The sequence below is a fragment of the Prionailurus bengalensis genome, chromosome F2, assembly GCF_016509475.1.
Source record: "Prionailurus bengalensis isolate Pbe53 chromosome F2, Fcat_Pben_1.1_paternal_pri, whole genome shotgun sequence".
Lineage (NCBI taxonomy): Eukaryota > Metazoa > Chordata > Mammalia > Carnivora > Felidae > Prionailurus > Prionailurus bengalensis.
In genome coordinates, this window is record NC_057353.1 from 62,337,667 (window position 1) to 62,356,529 (window position 18,863).

Consider the following 18,863-nt stretch of genomic DNA (forward strand, 5'->3'; position numbering starts at 1 on the left):
GACATTTTAGGTAATAAATATGTAAGTCATCTTTCTAAAACTGAAAGGTGAGCGAAGAAATAAAGGCAAACAAGGGGTGGCCTCCAGCGAGGATACACCTCGCAGAACACCATGTCGGAAAGGTTTAAATCGCTCTTATTCAAAAACAGGGAAACAGTGAGTAAAGGATGTATTTAGTTAAAAAAAAAAAAAAAAAATTAAGACTAGAAAAACCAAGCATGATATCTCCATGTGCACTGGAGAAAAAAACAAAAAACAAAAACACCTCTCTGTGAAGGACAAAATGCAACAAATACCAAACTTTGAGAATACAAGGAATAGGGGATTCAATTCAATATTAAGAACTTACCATGTGGCAAAACTTTGCTGCCAAAACGAGTTAAGATTTTAAATTCCATTAAAAGAGAAGTTCTGTGAGAAGCATACCCTTCCTGACTCATGTTTTTCCTATAAAAGGTGTTAGATGCTATAAAAATGTTACTAAGAACATGCCCCCCATGGACAAGATTTTTCATGAGTACGGTAACACAGTTAGATGTACTGGAGAATCAGGGGAATATTTAAGTCACCAAAACCAAAATAAAACAACCTTTCATCAAATTCAATCTTGTATAAGGAAAACAATTTTAAGGGTATTAAAAGCGACACGTGGAAACATTAGAGAAATGAGACCTTCCCGTCTTAAAAAACAACAACAACAACAACAACAACTATAGTCCAAATAAACTAAGCAAATGAAAGTTACTAGTTTTTCCACCATCAGTCCACACGTCTGATGCTAACTTCCCTCTGTACCTTGAGAGTATTAATTCCTTGCTTAAACATTTTTGGTACAGCACAGAATTCCTTTTGATGTCAAATACACAGAAAGTTCAAAGGTTAGCCTGCCACTCAACATTACGACTCCTCAAAAATCTGAACAGGAAACCCAATTCTAAACTTACCCATACAAGGTACTGCAACCCCAAAGGGAGAGCAGCCGGCCATTGTTTCGCCTGCTGGTGTTTTTGTACTTTGCTTAAGATTTATTCAGAAGGGTGACAATGCCTACCTCATCACCAAGGAGAAACATTCTTTCCGATACAAAGACTTGCAGCCATCTCTTCTAACACTTTCCTTCCCACTAATTACTTTCTCAACATTCTGGAAGGCTAAGAGTCTAGTCAAGTTGAATAGCCCTGGATTTAGCCCACATTATATTCTATCTTGTACTTCACACTTCTCCAAAAAAAATTTTTTTAAGAAAAGGAAAAAGCATGAGCCACATGGGGTGTACACATCAAGATTTACATGGAAAATAGAAAAAAAGAATAGAAATGGCTAATTATATAGAAATGGTTTCACTTACAAAAGGTTACAGGGCATATCAAGTCAGGGAAGCCAGGTTTGGGCAGAAAGTGATTCATTCATTCATTCCTTCCTTCCTTCATTCATTCAATGAACATTCACTTCTCTGTCCAGGCACCCTGCTGGGCACTGCATGAAAAGATAAAAGTGGTTCTTGTCCCCACAGAGCTCACAGAATAACAGCAAAAGAGAGACCACTACACAGATGATTGTAATACAACTGTAACACTGCACCACAAGGGCCAGGAGAAGAAGCAAAAGTAGGGTGCTATGGAATCCAAGTGAGAGGGGCCCCTGGCCCAGGATGGCCAGAGGAAGGCAAGAAGCAACTTTCTCAGAGGAGGTGCTGTAGCGGAGTCTTGAAAGAGACAAACCTAAGCCAAAAAGTCAGGCGAGGTGAGGCTCACGGTAGCCGGTGCACCAGGCTGGGGAAAAGCACATGCTGGAGTGTGGACTGGAGCTATGAATGTCCGTGTCTGCTTGGGAGAGAGCTCAGACAGTCACGACAGTCACAAAAGCAATGCAGAAAATTGGACGGAGGATGTCTGCACTAGTTCAAATCATCTGTGCTGCCTGAGTCGCTCAGCTGATAAATGCCACTTGCCTGTTATCAATGAGAACTTCATACCACACTGAAATCTTATCAAATAGCTGCTTCCTGAAAGTACAAGACATGTCACACATTTTGTAAGCACTGGACTTCTTCTATTATCTAACACCATTTTTTAGACTCAATAGATCAAGTCTGGAAGTTAATAAACGAGTTAAGGAAGTGATTGCCTTTTCTTTTAACTCCCGAGAAATGGGACCCCACCATCAGCAAACATCGAAGCTCCCTTGGAGAAGATCGGATGGAGATTGAGACATTAGTCTTTAAGGGACATTGGTTTTAATCAAATACTTTGCCTTTTTCTGTCACTTGCGGTTCAAATGGTGTTCTGCCATCTTCATGCATAATCGAAAACTGTGAATGTTTCTCTGAAGGTACTTCTTTTATTTATTTTTTTATTTTATTTTTTTTAAATGTCTTATTTATTTCTGAGAGAGAGAAGGAGACAGAATGTGAGCTGAGGAGGGGCAGAGAGAGGGAGAGGGAGGCACAAAATCTGAAGAAGGCTCCAGGCTCCGAGCTGTCAGCACAGAGCCCGACGTGGGGCTCGAACTCACAAACCATGAGATCATGACTTGAGCCGAAGTCAGACGCTCAACCGACTGAGCCACTCAGGCGCCCCTGAAGGTAGTTCTTTTAAAACTTGGACGATGATAATGCCTTCCAAAGTGCAGAGATTTTTGCCACCAAAAAAAATCAAGGCAATGGAGGTTCTTAAATATATAAAAATTTATTCTTAAAGGAATAAATACCATGCCTCAAATATACAATGGGGTATTGTATGTATGTAATAGGGGTATGTATGTATGTAATACATGTATGTATGTATGTAATAATGTATGTAATGGGGTATACAATAATGAGAAAGTATAGAGGCCAAATGGAAAAGTTCATACAATCCCTACGGGCTGTGTGATGCCTGGGAAAACAGAAGAATTCTTAAGGGAGCACTCTCCTTTACAGAATGCAGAAAAACCCCCTACCTACGGGCAGCACCATGGTCCCATGAAAAGTCCTAAGATCTGGATCCTAATTCTGGCTCTACCAAAAATTAACACGTAATCTCTCTGGGTCTCAGCTTCCTCGTAGCTTACCTTTCAATAGGCAGATAGAATCGCTATGTTTTTCAGGTTTTGTGGCAGTTCTTTTAATTCTAAATTTAAATTGAAAATAAAACCAGTAAATATTTAGGGAGCACGTACCTTGTGCCAGGAACTATGCTAAATGCTTTTCATTCAGCATCTTGTTTAATCTCACAGGGCAACTAGAGTAAGACAGAATCCCCACTTTCCTGACGAGTAAGTGGGGGCTTCAGGTGCTAGGACAGATTCCCCACTACACTGTTTGACATCAAACATGCTTAACCACTCAACTCAAGCCTTGAAGGTCTCACTAAACCATGCAGGCAATCAGATTCCAACTGATTCTTAAAACACATTGTTTCCCTAAGTGGAAACATTTTTGCAGTTTTTTTACACAAGACTGCCAAATGTGAATTCAGTATTCTTGAGGAATAAAAAGATTCTAATCCAAAATTTTCCACAAGACTCATGCCGTTGTACCCTCAAGCAGATTTCTCCTACCCAGGACCTGATGATGAAGTCCAGAGTGCTTTGGAATGCAGTCCCAGATCATCCCCCCACGATGCCCCATTTTCATTCCCAATGTCTACAGCTGCAAAGGGGTATTTGTCGGGGGGGGGGGGGGGGTCTTGTATAAAATCTCTGCATCAGAGGACCGGCCTCTGAAGAGAGGGAGACAGATGGGGGGGCATGTAAGTAACTGTAGCCACTTCCCTGGCAGCCTCCTTGCTCTCTGGGCTTCTGCTCTCCTCCCGGAAAATACAGACTTGCAAGAGGAGAAAGACCAAAGGGGCTGACAAAGAAATTGCCATTGTCATTTAATGAATTGACCCCGACATGCTTTTAATAGCCCCCATTTAATTGTACCATCATATGTTCTGGAGAAGCCCTCCTGCCATTAATGTATTAACAATCTCCTACCCTGTCCCTGGGGGATACAACTGCTCCATTTTCTCCTCTTTCAGCCCCAATCCCTACACCACTTGCCTTCCTCTTAACACCATCACAAAAGCTGAGAACAAAACAAAACATTACAGGATTTGAGCCAAGCATTACTTAGGTGTATTAAATTATGGCATTTCACTTCTGGGGGAGGGGGAGGGGAAGTGGCATTCTCGTAAAAGAAGAGTGTCGTTAATAGCATAAAAATGATAGAGGGCTGCAACCACGATCATGGGGGCAAGAAATGTTAATTTTCAGTTATTTTAAACCCATAACATCATCTAATCTATTACAGAGAACTGACGGCTACGTATGACCTCAGAACAAGGCAAGTGGATGGTTTTTCTCACCCTAAGATAACACACCAGGCCAAAAATAGCAAAATGTATTAAAAATAGTAGATGTCTTAACTAAGGCCTGTTGTGTCCAGGGGTGTGTTTATTTCTAAACCTCAACCTCATGCACCATAACACAATGCAAGAAGGACAATTCTCAAGCACTCTCGCCATTGTCCTAAAGAGCATTGTTACTCACACCTGGGGGAAAATGGGTTTCTAAAAGTGGACACCAAGAGAGGGGATCTTAAGATTACGACTGGAAACCTCATTTTATTATTTGGAAAGTTCTACATTTATTTTCCTATAAGATCTGCCTGCTCTGTCTCAATCATACCAATGTGAATAAAGCTCTCCAGAAATGAAACCGTTACAAAGTCATAGTAAGATCACTATATACTAAAACAAAGATATTTTATCAGATGCCCACAGTTTTTTTTTAAGCAAGAAAAGGATGAGCTAATTTAAGAAAATGTAGGGTGTCAATATCCCCTATAACAAAAAGAGTTCATTTTTTTTTAAAAGGGTTTTATTTTTTTTTAATTTTAAAATTTTATTTTTGAGAGAGAGAGAGAGGGAGAGAGAGAGAGAAAGCACAGGGAGAGGGGCAGAGAGAGAGAGGGAGACAGGGGATCCGAAGCAGGCTCTACATTGACAGCAGAGAGCCCGATTAGGGGCTCAAACTCACGAGCTGTGAGATCATGACCCGAGCTGAAGTCAGACGCTTAACCCACTGAGCCACCCAGGCACCTCTACAACAAAAAAAGTTCCAAACACAGATAATGTGACCCAGAACACTATTTTGGGCTAAAAGTAATTACATATGGAGCCGACCACATGTTTTAAAATCCAACTTCAGATAAGTTTGTCACAAGTCACCCCTCTCCACACTACCAATGACATCTTTGCTGGTCTTCCCAACTTCCTTTTGATTTCCCTCACTCATTCTAAAGTTCTTCTGCAATTGAAAACAGAGATGAAAGAATTAAATTTGTGGTGAGGGAAAGAAACCTGAAATCTCAGAACCCCGAGGCCACCGGTAATGATTACACTTCTCTTCCAATCAGCTTCTCAATCTGTGTTACCAGGATATGCTGTGGAGTGTGGTACTTATGGCTCAAGAAATTTTTATACCTCCTAAAACTGTTGGACAAGACCAATCAATAGCAGAACTGATGGGGCTTGGAGGATGGAGAGACAGTTTCTCTCTTATTTTAAGCATAATTTGATAAAATTCCTTTTTGAGATATAAAAATGTTTTTTAGCTAAGCTTTAGATTTAAGGGATCAAAGAGCCAACTTTGAAATTTGGACTTTTCAAGGAGTCATACAAAAAGCACTTAATAAATACGTCTTCAATGCGTGAATGAATAAATCCACAGAATGGTCCTCTCCACAATTAAAGAACAATTATGGAGAACACCTTACTATTCAATACCCTCCATCAGGTCCCCACTGCTCCTATTCGCTGTTATGAACACATCTCCTTATAATGTGGCCAATCCCCAACGGTCACCATAAATGTTTAATGATCCTGGTGGTCAAAGCCAGCCTGGCCTTAATCCGTATTTTGAATATAAGGAATTCAAGAACTAAATCCCAGGATCATTAGAGAGATGGGTCTTCTGCCTATGCCTTAGCTGACACCTCAACACCTGCCTTCCTAACCTAGACAAGTTTAATCGGCTTCTAAAGAACCACTGTCATGCTGATGTCATCACTGCCCAGAACGGAAGCAAGCAGCGCAAAAGAGGTTTTCTAAACTCAGGAATCAAGCATTAGCTTTTGCTCAATGGGTCTCAATAAGAAAAGCCAGCAAAGCCCGTCTTCCTTCTTAGTCCTAGCTGATGCTTTATCCTTGATCTAATAATCCCATTAAGGTGGACCCTGAGGAATACACTCATTAGTTTGGGGAGAAAATTGAAGCAATAGACAAACGACTGGTCTTACCACCCAAGCTCTCCCAGACAAACTGAATGGAGAAGATTCAAGATCCCTGACTGGGACTTTCAGGAGAACCGAGACCAAGGCTCTCCGGTATTTAATTGTAGGGTTTGCACGGTAAAGATGCAACAACTCTTCTGAGCTAGAATAAACAGGACTTGCAGAAGTGACTATGTTCTAGATGTACCTCTTCCACTGTAACGCCCCTCATAAGCATTACTACAGAGCACAACGCCTCTATCTCCCGCCATGATCTGAATGTTTGTGTGCCCCCACCCACCAAAATTCGTATGTTAAAATCTAACATCCAAGATGATGGAATTAGGAGGTGGGACCTTGGGGGTGATTAAATCATGAGGGCAGAACTTAATGAATGGGATCAGTGTCTTTATAAAAGAGGCTCTCCCCCTCCACTCGGTGAGGACACAGGGAGAAGTCAGGAGTCTGCAACCCCTCCTGGATCATGCTGGCACCCTGATCTTGGACGTCCAGCCTCCAGAACCGGGAGAAATTCACGTCTGGTGTTTAGAAGCCACCAGTCTGCGGCATTTTGTCATAGCAGCCAGAACAGACTAAGACACCGCCGCGGCACTCGTCGGAATGCATCTTGCTCAGGTCTGGTTGTGCGCGCACGCATTTCCCTCACTGGAATGCAGGCTTGAAGACTGTGAGGATGAGATCGGTCAGCAGCTCAACAACCGAGCGAGAAACCGAGCCACGGAGGTGACAGGATTCCGTCGCTGTCAGGCTTGCGTGACAGCATCAGAGTCACTTGTGAACCTTCAAGACACAATGCCCGGGGCCCAGGTCCTCAAGATGCTGAGTCCACAGTCATCAGTGTTTTGGTGAGTCCCTGGGTGATTCTGCAAGCACAGCCCGGGCACATACCCAGGGCACGGCAGGAGGTAAGTGTCCAGGTTCCAAAGTTCCAGCTCAGCTGAGGGCAGATGCCAGCTCTGCCTCTTACTCTTTGAGTGACTCCAGGCAAGTCCTTTAACAAGTCTGTGCCTCACTGTCCTCATCTGTAAAATGAGGTCGTGGGGCTTTTGCAAGGATGAGAAGAAAGAGTGCGTGTGAAGCACCGCGCCTTCCTGACACAGATGGTGCTTAATGCGTGTCAGGCATCTGGGGAGGGGGCCCAAAGCACAGCTCCGTCGACAGTCCATGCTGCCTCCCAATAGCTGATAACTGAAAGGAACTGGGGTGCGTAAGACTTTGTTGCTTCAGAGGTGTGGATGTTTTGATGGTTAAGCATTAACTATCATGGCTAACACTCCTCTGTGCACAGATGCTGTCGCAAATTGGTGAAGAGGGAGGACACAATGTTTAGAAAGAGGTATTTTCAACTTCTATATTTAAGTTATCAAAACAAAACTTGGACGTCAAGTGTATACAGGTAGGGAGACAAGGCTGCTGAGACTGTTAAAATAACCTACGTGCTAAAACCTCGGGGACTCCTCTCTCCCGAGGGGACGATGGGAAGAAGTACCATTCTCAGAGCTGTGACCCGACTGTGTACTGCATTCTGTTATTAATGCCATATACTCTCGCTTACCTGTGACAGGCCATATTTTGAGTGTCATTAGAAGCTTCGTCAGAAACTGCTTCCTTTAGATTTACGGTATTGAAAGGATTTCTCCTTTCTCTTCTTTTTTCTTGGTAGTCTTACATGAAAACATATTACATTCACAGCCCGGTGGAAGACAACACTATTTCTACAGAAGTCACTAGGGAAAAATAATTCACTTAAGTAGACCCTCACTCTACTGCCAACTTTAACGGGATGCTTCTGTTATAGAATTGGGATTACCCAATGCTCACACACACTCACCTATGTTACATGTGTATGAATTGGCTCAGACAAAAAGCAGTGCTTTCACTTAAATAAAATGAACATTTTTTTTTCTTTTTGGTGCACAGCACTAAAAACGGAAAGCTTTATCCATTCTGCATTTTCACCACCAACAAATCTTGTGGCCCTGCGTTTCCTCCCCGATAATCTATTTTAAAGGAATATTTCAAGCACCAGAAAAATACAAGAGCAATGCCCCTTAGATGAAGCTGACTTGTAAGTAAGGAAAGCCATTAAGTGCTTAGTGTTTTTGGTCTTTCTACCATAAATACTAAAAATAGTCTCAGCATATACAGCTCACTGGGCTCTCCTCACGAGGGCTTCATTTTGTAGTAAGGGGTAGCACAGTATCTGGCAAATTCTCTGGCAGCTAACCCTCACCTCTTGAAAAACATAAAATTAAATAAAAGAAAATAAGAGCTGGGAGGAGGTGGCCAACGCAATAGAATAGAGTCCGAGAACGTAGGCACTCTTGTGTAATAAAGATTGTCACTTACGTGGCTAGTTGTAGTTATCAATTGCCTAAAATTGTACGAGAGAGCGTACCACCAAATATTTTTCACACCACCACCACGACCAGTATTTTGATGGACTTGGGAGTCTCTTTAGGTAAACCGGTTTAGGAGCAAGGGTACAGAAATAATCCTGAAAATGTCTTCTATTCTAAGTACCTGACATAAAGCTATTGTGTCCAGTGACTTCCATACATTAAGGAAATGCCCCCAGTCCTAAGGACTAATTGCACATCCACAGACTTCCTCTCTCTACAGTTCTTTTTAATTGGGCACTTTAAGTTGCCAAGTATGTTCAAAAATGGTATTTCGAATAAAGCACACAAAGTGACTGCTGATCTAGAATTGGAATATTCAGCCTCCCTTTGGATGAGGAACTGATGCTCTTATTTTAAGCTATTCATTCTCCAACAGATGACAACACGAAGGGAGAAATCAAGTAGCTATGTCTATTTAATTCAGCGCACATTCATAATAACACGAATGTTTCAGTGCGATTTCAACGCAATAGGATAGTGTAAAGAAGGGCTAGAACTCTAAAATTAGAAATGACTACTCAAACTGCATATAAATATTACATACATGTACTTTCACTTCCTGTAAGCAATTAAGTATAATAGTAGACAGAACGGGAGAACTATTTAGGGGCTTAATTTTGTGTTAGACTCTGTTATTTCTAGAGCCTCCTTTCTCCAGTAAAACTCTGTGCTTTGATTCTAAAGAAAAGGGTCGATACCACATACGAGACTCCGCGACATCACACAACCACATAAAACTGTCATCGTGAAATACTGCGCTGCATGATTTTGTTACTGCCCCTTTTATTCTTGCCGCAACGGACACACACCCTCAGAGGATGGATTTGCCACTTCAAGGCTCGTGCCCAGCGCTGGATAGAAACAATAAAAACAGTCTCGGGAACAGGAGCCCCCAGGGAGGTAGGCACTGCCATCTAATCTGACAGTAAATCCACCTCTGAATTAATAATTTTTATACTTCCCACATTCTGAATGTTTTTTTTTTTTCCTCAGATGAGAGGATTCCTCCATTCCTAGAAAGGTGCCCAACCCTGAAATTAAATCCAATGCTCCAAAACCAAATTTATTCCATCAGATATCCATGCACGAAAGCTAAAACCCTAGCTTCAGATTATCAGCACACTTTTCAAAGTCATCAGCAGACATTAGCAGGGGTCTTTAACCAAGGATCAGAATGTCCCCAAATCTCATAAAAACATATGCAAAAGTTTGATGTGTACTTTTCCGCAAGGGTTCAGAATCCACGGAGTGGTCTGAGACCAAAAAAAATCCAACAAGTGACTACAAAATTAAAGGGAACAATCAGAAATAAAGCTATACCGGCTGAACAGAATATAGAAACTGCCATCAACCTAATGTGTTTGTGTAAAAGAAATGTGATGACAAACTTTTATCGTACACACTATAACAGAAAAAAAACCCATTTGTTTAATAAAAGGTAAGTTGAATTCACACGTGTAATTGGGAAGCTTTTGTTGTTACTGCTCTTACGGATTCAGGTACAAAGAGATTCTTTATCGTGTAAGTAGAATTTAAAAACCTGGTAGAAACAAGCCCATTCTCAGGCTTATAAAACAAGCCTTTACAGATAATTATGTTTTATTACTCTTCATTTTATGGGGATTGTGTTATACAAAACAAATACCAGATGCCTATTTGTTTTATTCATTTCAGGGGGAAAAAAAAAATCCTACAAGTACCTCTGCGAATAGAACTGCTTTTAATTAAACACAATGCACAATGAGCACATAAAAATTAATACTGTTTGAAGCCAGCAGGTAGAAAGTAAATGTATCGAACACAATAGTGGAATACCCCTTCTTTTCCTGCTGAGCTGAGAAAGCGGACATTCCCAGGCTTATTACCTGGGAGCTAAAACCAGCAAGGGATACTCAAACAAGGTTATTCACAGACTCGTTTGGGGAAAATTAAGGCCAACGTTCATGGAAATATAAAACCTGGAGGTGAGAAGAAAAAAAAAAATCTAGCTGTTTTAATGGCACCCATTTGAACCAGACCCCACGTTAGCCTTCCTTTATGAAATCAGTCTGGTCCATTCTGAGCCCTTTGGGTAAAGCTGTTGAGATGGAATGAACCAGGTTCATTTCTGCTACATCAGAAAAATGCAAAGTGATTTCTGGCATGGTTCTTTCTGACATGGTGATTTCTGGCAGACTTGATCTGCAAACACTTACCACAGAAGGACATGTCAAACAGTAGCTGTCTGATTAATACAGCCATGCTTAAAAACAAAAAAGGAGAGAAAGAAAGAAAGAAAGAAAGAAAGAAAGAAAGAAAGAAAGAAAGAAAGAAAGAAAAAGGGAAGGGAAGAGAAGAGAAGGAAAGGAAAGAGAAAAAAAAAAGCTCAGGGGGGCAGGGACAGAGAAAAGAACAGTCACACTACAATCTGACAGTTTCTTCCTGTCTATATTATTCTTGCAGCAATGGACACACAACCTCAGAAACAAATCATATCTGTTCAACTGTCAGTTCTAATCGGAAAGTGAAAATCCAGCACCCAGCATGTTAGTCCCCAGATGAGGAAATGTGGTATTCTTCTGTTACTTTTCTCCCCCTTTACTTCTGTTTCCTTCTTCGCTTTTGATAAAGTCCGAGTGAGCCCTACTCGCTGCCTCGGGCCCAGAGCCGTACCATCCCACCAGTCCTGGTTTGCAGACACCAGTGCCAAGCAGACAAGAAACAGTTTGACTGCACCGTGTGAAGAAAGGTGGAAGAGTTTGTAGTTGTACCTGGCAACCAACTTTCCACAAAGAATATCAACAAACCTTTTCCCGGTCATGCTTACTGACAGGGGTTACACCCCAACTTTTTTCTTTTTTTAAAATTTTTTTTTAATGTTTATTTATTTTTGAGACAGAAAGAGACAGAGCATGAATGGGGGAGGGTCAGAGAGAGGGAGACACAGAATCCGAAACAAGCCCCAGGCTCCGAGCTGTCAGCACAGAGCCCGACGCGGGGCTCGAACTCACGGACCGCGAGATCGTGACCTGAGCCGAAGTCGGCCGCTCAACCGACTGAGCCACCCAGGCACCCCTCAACTTCTAAGACCTGTGATTCTGAACCTCTGGGTTGTCCTGACTGAGGCAAAGCTTTCACTCAATTTTCCCTCCACAGGAGACTAAGTCTTTTCAATTAGTGGACCGTGGTCTCTTGCTTAAATGGAAAAAATAAACTGTTTATGATTTGAAAAAAAATTTTTTTTCACATTTATTCGTTTTTGAGAGACAGAGAATGCAAGCAGGAGAGGGGCAGAGAGAGGGAGTCACAGAATCCAAAGCAGGCTCCAGGCTCTGAGCTGCCAGCACAGAGCTCGATGTGGGGCTCGAACCCATGAACCATGAGATCATGACCTGAGCTAAAGTCAGATGCTTAACTGACTGAGCCACCCAGGCACCCTAACCTGTTTATGATTTTTATATTTAAAAAAAGCGATTAAAATCCTAAGGGTTTTTTTTAGCCTTTAAAATAGATTTTTAAACAGTTGTGGGAAACTGAGAAAACAAAGCATTTAAACTAGTGATCCCTCCAAAAAACTCATTTTGCTATCAGCAAACAAATAAACAAAAAAAACAGCTTGGGGCTACTCCTCATTCTGACTAAGGAACTGGGGGTGAATATACAGGAAGACAGACTGTGATCAGGAGTCAAATGCCATTTTACATTCTATTATAATCTAACCAAAGGATTATTTTCACAACAGAATAGTTTCAGCTGTTAAAATAAAGTGAGACATCTATATGTATGACATGGAATGATGCTTGATATATAATGAAGTGATTAAAAAAAGAAATTAGAAAAGAGAACATATATATATATGTTCTAGTAAATAGGTGAATGGGAGACATAGTGTAGGTAAACTTTCACTTTCTGTAATATTTGAACTTTGAACAATGCTCAAGTATTATTGCTCCCATCTGCAATCTGAGGTTTTTTTTTTAATTTTTTTTTTAACGTTTTATTTATTTTGAGACAGAGAGAGACAGAGCATGAACGGGGGAGGGGCAGAGAGAGAGGGAGACACAGAATCGGAAGCAGGCTCCAGGCTCTGAGCCATCAGCCCAGAGCCTGACGCGGGGCTCGAACTCACGGACCGCGAGATCGTGACCTGAGCTGACGTCGGACGCTCAACCGACTGAGCCACCCAGGCGCCCCTGCAATCTGAGTTTTAAAAGAATTTTTTTCCCCAAAACATCACCAGATTGCGGTTTGTGCTGTAACTCTTGGGTGGCTGTATCTTCAAGGTTAAATGTAAAATTGAGTCTCCAAGATGAGAATTGTTAGAAGTGAGAACAGCTTGACTTGAATGGCCCGAGGAGGCCTGACGTAGGATGAGGGACAGCAAGGGGTCGAGAAGAGTGAGTGTGTGTGCACCTGCCCTTGCGTGTGCATGCAAGCACAAACCTTCCCAGGAGGGAGGGAGAGTCAGTTATTGAAAGGCAAAGTAATGAGGGGAGCCTGGATGGCTCAGCTGGTTAAGCATCTGACTCTGGATGTTGGCTCAGGTCATGATCTCCCTGTGGGTTCGAGCCTGGTGTGGGGCTCTGCACTGACAGTGCAGAGTCTGCTTGGGATTCTCTCTCTCTCTGCCTCTTATCCACATACATGCTCTCGCTCTCGCTCTCTCTCTCTCTCAAAATACATAAATTTTAAAAAATAAATAATAAAAAATAATAAAATTTTTACGAAGGAAAAAAAAGGAATGAGAAGGAAGAGGCACAAAGTAAGTGGGGTGACTCCGGCTGGGTGGGGAGCTTTCAGAAAGGCCGCAAATGCCTCTGGTGGCTCCCTGGTACAGCTGGAGAGGACCTAAGGAAAAAGAGGAGTGGTAAAAAATCCATCCTCGTGGGTGGGAGTGGGAGGTGCCAGGTGCTGCTCCGCAGAGAAGGGCCAACTGAAAGCCTGTAAAAAAGAATGAAGTGGCCTGGGGACGAGCCTTGGAAGCCAAAGCCAGCTTGTAGGAAACCATGTCCCTGGCAGAGAGGGCCACAGAACTGTACCCCTGTGCCTCCACAGGAAGGCTGGAGCTACAGGGTGAGAGCCCAGGAGAGACGCTTCCCCCCGAGCGGCTGGCGGCTGGCCGAGCGGGGCAGGCTGTTGTAACCATTCGGCAGCCGCCGGCAGGGAGCGAGCCGCGGTTCCCAACAGCACGGTGGCTGCCTTCCTTGGAGGGGGGCAGTCAGAGCACCAAGGGACAGACAGAGAGGGCCCTTCCGCCGTGGGGTAGCCTGGATCCACCACAATTCTCTGCAATGGATCTCTGCAATGTCAGCCTGCTTCTCAAAAGGAAGCAAGCTTCGGAGCGACAGAAACCATAGCTAGCCAAGAACCGAGGCCTGTCCCACACCATACAGTGCAGTTCAGGCTCCATAAAGCGGGCATTTAGGGATATTACAGAGTTATGATCGGGAACCCACTCACAGCTAAAATGACAAAGACACAGCTTATTCCAAAGCTGCAAATCATCGTGTGATGTCGGTGAATCTCTAATTTCACACCTCAAGGGGGAGAGCAGGAAGGAGGAATTCTTCTAACCACACTTCCCTATTCAACATCCCCTCTGGGTTGCTGATTCCAAACAAAATTAAAGGATCCTGATAATTCAGTTCCAAAGTCTTCTATTCTGTACCACAGGCCACCATGACCAAAAGACAATCGATTGGCAAGTATTTCTCGAGGACCTACTGCATGCTCAGCACTGTGCTGATGCCAGGGGAACAGATTCTAAAGAAATACACACCATGTCTGTTCTCTCTCAGCTGACTGACATTCAAGACTGTGACCTGACTTAAATCTGACTTCTACAGACTCATAACTTACAATGGACTTTGAATGCAAGTAGAATATAAAGTGTGAAATGTCCCAGTAACTTTGTGATTAAAAGGTATTTGGAGACAAATGGTGGAAAGAAAGAGCCTATTGGCTACATTTTTCCACCGTGAAAGGAGGTGCTGTATACTTTGATCCCAAAATATACGTACATATATTGGTCTGGCCCTCTTGATCTGTACTTGAAAAAGACATACACTAAAAAAAACTTTAAAAGATGAAGAATTCTAGAATGTACCATAGCCTTTCCTCCATCTGTTTTGGTTCAGGAATTTCTAGACTAAAGAAAGGAGGACGGCGAGCTAATCAGATATAGGAGGCACCGTCGAGCAAACTACTGCAGGGGTGGGTAAACCCTAGGGTACAGAAGAGGGGCCAGCTTTCCCCAGGAAGGCACAGAAAGCTAGAGAGACAAGAACTAAGTAATTGCAAGGCAAGGCAGAATGATCTGAGGTTTAAAACTGCCTCAGCCTAACTTCTAGAGTTTCTCTGGGCCCTGTCATGACAGGACAGAAGAAGGACCCTCAAAGCCTGCATGCCCAGATCCCTAAAATTACACAGGGTGAGAGGATGGGGGTGGCGGGTAGAAAAACTCCAGAGAGTCCCTTAGATTATCATCTCACCTGCCCTGTGTGGACAGAGAAATGCTTCATCCAGGCTTCTGCTGATGAGGTTGGTGATGACCAGACAATGCCCGGGACTGAAGGGCAGGCTAAGTAGCGGGCTGATTTATGTTCTGCTCTCCGAAAATTCGCTAGACCACTTCTATACCCCCAAGGGGAACTCAAATGACAGCCTCAAATGACAGGTCTTGTACCAGGTCCTGAATAGGAGCAAACTGAGAAAACGTCCAAGCCATGATACCCCGGAGTTCCAAAAGCGAGTATTTTAGACTTTCAGAGACATGTCAAAAAAATCCAATTAATTCACCTCATCTAATGAAATGAGTTCACTGAAAATACAATATGGTATTCTTATCAATCTGCTACCTGAATCTACAAGTCAGCTTACCAGGAGAAAGAAAGGCCATTTTTACTTTGTGGAGAAGAGATAAGAAGACTTTGGGACAAAGAAAGGGAAGGGGTGGGATGAAAAAAGTAGTATTTTTAAAAAATAGCACCTTGACTCTTGGCAGAAAATAATATCCGACACCTGACTCAGGAATGTTTCCAGAAAAAAAACTTTTAGAGTTTGAATATTTATTCCACAGACAATTACAAATACCTATAGTCAACCTTGTGAATAAAATATATACACTGCTTCCTGTGTATATACCCTTACTTCACTTACCCTTAGTGAACCATACGCAGAGTCCCTTTTCCAAGAGCTGACATTAGAGAACCCTCTGTGATTCTGTGATTTACCACAAGGATATAATGCCGTTCTAACATGTTTGTTCATTTGTTCTGATATGATGAAGCTCCGAGAGACAGGATTTCACTGGTGGTATATCCCAATCACGGCGAGGGCTGCTACCGTGTGGAATCCAGTAGGAAGCAGATCACATCTGGGTTTGGTGGCAAAACTGGTATTTTGGAAAAGCTCTTATGATATGTTTGTGCATTACTGCAGCTGGGTCCCCTTGCAGAAAGGATGAAAATGTAACTTATGCTGTGCCTGAACACCCCCCGCCACCTAGATCTTCCAAACACCGGCTAAAATTTCCTCCCTAATGTTCACCCCAACTACAGTTAGAGGACAGGCACTGTTACTGCTGCTAAGGCCATCCTAAAGGAAAAGCCACTGATTGTTAATAGCCATGCAGATTGTGGAGAGTAGAGAGGTATTCCTTGTTAACGCTTCCTGACTTGCTATGTACTGCACAGTGATGGGATCACAGAATTGCTGGCGAAGAAAAACTAGTTTTATCTTCTCCATCTCGCCCAGGTTTATCCCGGAAAGTCATTTCAGGTGATCCCACTGGTACATCTGCCACTGTTTTAATGCATTTCCAAGAGGCAGGGACAGGAAGACCCATGTGATTGCTCAGCTGCACAGAACCAGTAGGAAACATAACACTTCTGTAAAAGGAGAATTTTTTTAAAGACACAGAGTCATGCTAATGATTCGGACTCTTGGTTGAACACCTTCCTGGAGATGAAAATCTATCGTATGTTGGCAACAGTTAGAACAGGTGGTTGGAATTCTGGGCACCTGCCAAACCACCTTGAGCACCTATATGACTGGCAAGCTGCTGTATCATATTGCGCACTACAATTATAATGAGCTATAAACAGATAGGTCAAATAAAAGAAATGCAATGAAAGCAATGATAAACACACACAAACGCTAAGTCTGAAATGATACACAGTGTAACATGTTTTAATGGATCAGATTAAAGGCAATGGTTAAGAGTGGTTATTGACTGAGCCCTTACTATGTACCAAATACCATTGGAAGCACAATGCGTAACGTTACTCATTTAATCCTCATAGTAACACTATGAGGTGGGGACTATTATTTTCCCCATTTTACCAGTGAAAAAACAGACGCAGAGAAGAAAGTTGCCCAAGGTTTCACAGTGGCAGAGCCACCACTGGAAATCAAGCCACTACTCTCCAGAGCCCACGTGTATAATCTCCATGTGACACTTGGCTGGAAGTCAAGAGATGCGTGTTCCATTTCGGATTCTGTCACCACTGGCTACGACACTGGCTACGTGACCTTGGGCAAGTTGCCCAACTTCCCTGGGTCTCTATTTCCTTATCTGTATAATGCAAGAGTTACACTGAATCTTTAAGGTTATTTCCATGATCTTATGGCTCTGTCTTCCAGACAAAACTATCTGGTACCATGACTGAACACCATCCTCAGACAAACATATGACAGACATACGGACACAAATGTATGTGTACAGAAGTTGCAATCAGCCATGAGCTCATAAGTCTCCGTGCAAGAAAACTGGATGAGGGAGACTGAGGCCCAAGGAGGCTCAACAGTCACGAGTACTCCCAGAGAATATGTACTTTGTATTTTGAATTTAAGGATATTCATTTCTTGACTTATTTTTATAAAAATTGAAGATTTATTCTGATAGCATTATTTACAACAGTCAAGACATGAAAACAACCTACGTGCCCATTCACGTATGAATGGATAAAGAAAATGTGGGATAGATACACAATGGAATATTATTCAGTCCTAAAAAAAGAAGAAAATCCTGCAATTTGTAACAATACGAAAGGACCTTGAGAGCATTACGTTAACTGAAATAAGTCAGAGAAAGACAAATACTGTATGGTCTCACTTCTATGCAGAATCTAAAACAAACCAAACATAGATATGGAGAACAGATTGATGGTTGCCACAGACAAGAGGTGGGAGATAGGCAAAATGGGTAAAAGGGGGCTAAAGGTATAAACTTCCAGTTGTAAGATAAGTAAGTCCCGAGGATGCAATACACAGCATGTTGACTATGGTTAATAAGAATGTATCATATACTGGAAAGCTTCTAAGAAAGATCTTAAAAACTCTCATCACAAGAAAAAAACTGTTATGTATCAAATCATTATGCTGTACACCTAAAATCAATACAATGTTAAATGTCAATTATATATTGGTTTAAAGAAGGATTTATTTTGATATTTAATCTTTTTGGCCTCTTTTGTCCTACTTGGGTTACTTCTTAGACACGGCTAAATCTAAACGAAGCACAGGGAAATATCATTACAAGCCTTTAAACTATACTATACCAAACAGAGAGGTACCTAAATTTTATCTTAACGCAAAATACTGTTCATTTTTTTTTTAAAAAAAAACATGTAATATAACTCTCCAACCTAAATACAGAAAATATTATACATTTCCACTCTTTGAATCAATAAAAGACTGCCCTACATTTACAGGTTGGCAACATTACACTTGCATACTTAAAAGTGCAGTTATCATGAAAGGTGTTGCTTACAGGTAGCTTTTTTAAGGCAGTGTGAATTTTAAAGGAGCCATGTAGCATATAAGAAATGGTGTTTTCAAGAAAAATTTATTCTCCACCTCTCAGTAAAGCAAAAGCATTTCAGTATGAGATTCCCTGTGATTAGGTCTTCAGATTGGCTTAGATATTCAGATCTAGCAATAATTTTGGTGAGTGACCTCACCAAGCTTTGTAAAAACATGAAACATAATTCATATGTAATCAAGGGCCATATGATTGCCACCAAGGCTGAATCAATTTTTGAGACCTATTAGAAGTAACTGTGATACAGTGCGTCTTCCATTTTATTTCTCTCTACACCTGCAGCACTTGTACACGACACTGCACACACAAGCTAACACAAACCAGGAGACTGTAAACGCAGGAAATGGAGGCCAGTGGGAGAAACAATCATACACCTTTCCCTTTGCTTTTTCTCCCCTTT

At 42.0% G+C, this 18,863-nt stretch overlaps 1 protein-coding gene and 1 long non-coding RNA gene across 2 annotated transcripts in view; one reads left to right on the plus strand and one right to left on the minus strand.

Moving 5' to 3' along the window:
* Positions 1-18,863, minus strand: part of EXT1 (exostosin glycosyltransferase 1) — a 287,137-nt gene that overhangs the window by 254,379 nt on the left and 13,895 nt on the right. The gene's annotated exons all lie outside the window — the stretch shown is intronic.
* LOC122495741 lies at positions 7,915-18,251 on the plus strand. The gene is made up of 2 exons (XR_006300550.1): positions 7,915-12,608; positions 12,846-18,251. It is a non-coding gene; the product is annotated as an uncharacterized LOC122495741 (long non-coding RNA).